Genomic DNA, 1,066 nt, shown 5'->3' with positions numbered 1-1,066 from the left:
GTGTGTGTGTGTGTGTGTGTGTGTGTGTGTGTGTGTGTGTGTGTGTGGGGAAGACGGGCGATGCGTAATGCAATCAATTAGGCGATGTTTTGAAGCTGCATTGGTGTCCACAGTATGCTTTTTTCGATTCCTCCCGTCATTTTTCTATCTTTCATTCCAGTCGTCATCTTTCTCTCTCTCTTGTTGTTTCCACTCCGCTCCTTTTTCTTTCTTTCACGTCTCGGCCTTCCCAGCCTTGCCCCCCCCCCCCCTCTCTTCTTCTTCTCCTTCTGCCTCACACTTGCTCTTTAAGGGAGGCCATTTATTTGAACTGCGCTCCCCACTGTGCTGCCGCTTTCGGGCGAGGTCTCTCCCTCTTTCTTTTTTCCTCTCTTTGACTCTTAAATCATTCTTTTATCTGTTCGCCACACAGTGATTGAGGTGGAAAAGAGAAAGGAATGGGGAAAGAGGAGAGGAGGGGGAGGGGGGGAGAATTATTTTCTCCCACCTTTCAGAAATGATGACATGATTGCTTTCGCTTGATCATGCATCATCACCCCGCTTCTCTTCCCCAGATAAATAGAATAGTTTGTCTCTACCTGCCTCTCCCCTTCTCTCCCTCCTTCCCTGTGCTCGCCAAGATGAGGATTATCTGGTAATAGTTGCTGCTGGCGTTTAAGTCAACCACACCATCTTCAATGTATGTGTGTGTGTGAGTGCATGTGTGATGACTGTTTGTCACGTGGATGTTTTTTAGTCGCCATGACTGTGAGTTAGTGTGCTTTTTAAGTGTTTAACTACCATCAATCGTCCCGTGTGCGTGTTCTTTTAGTGTGTGTGTGTGTGTGTGTGTGTGTGTCTCTCACTGTTGATCTCTGTGTATCTAACCTTTGTTCCCTCGGCCAGTCAGTGGGCTGGTATTTATCCAGCAGCCACTAATGCAGCGGGCAGGAAAGACGAGACAGGAGATAGGGCTGTGGAGATGGCGTGGACATGACAACCGGCCATATGGACTGCGTGTGCGTGTGCGTGTGTGTGTGTGTGTGTGTGTGTGTGTGTGTGTGTGTGTGTGTGTGTGTGTGTGTGT

The sequence above is a fragment of the Anarrhichthys ocellatus genome, unplaced genomic scaffold (genome assembly GCF_004355925.1).
Source record: "Anarrhichthys ocellatus isolate YVR2014 unplaced genomic scaffold, GSC_Weel_1.0 scaffold10, whole genome shotgun sequence".
In the NCBI taxonomy this organism is placed as follows: domain Eukaryota; kingdom Metazoa; phylum Chordata; class Actinopteri; order Perciformes; family Anarhichadidae; genus Anarrhichthys; species Anarrhichthys ocellatus.
This window is presented reverse-complemented; position numbering follows the sequence as displayed.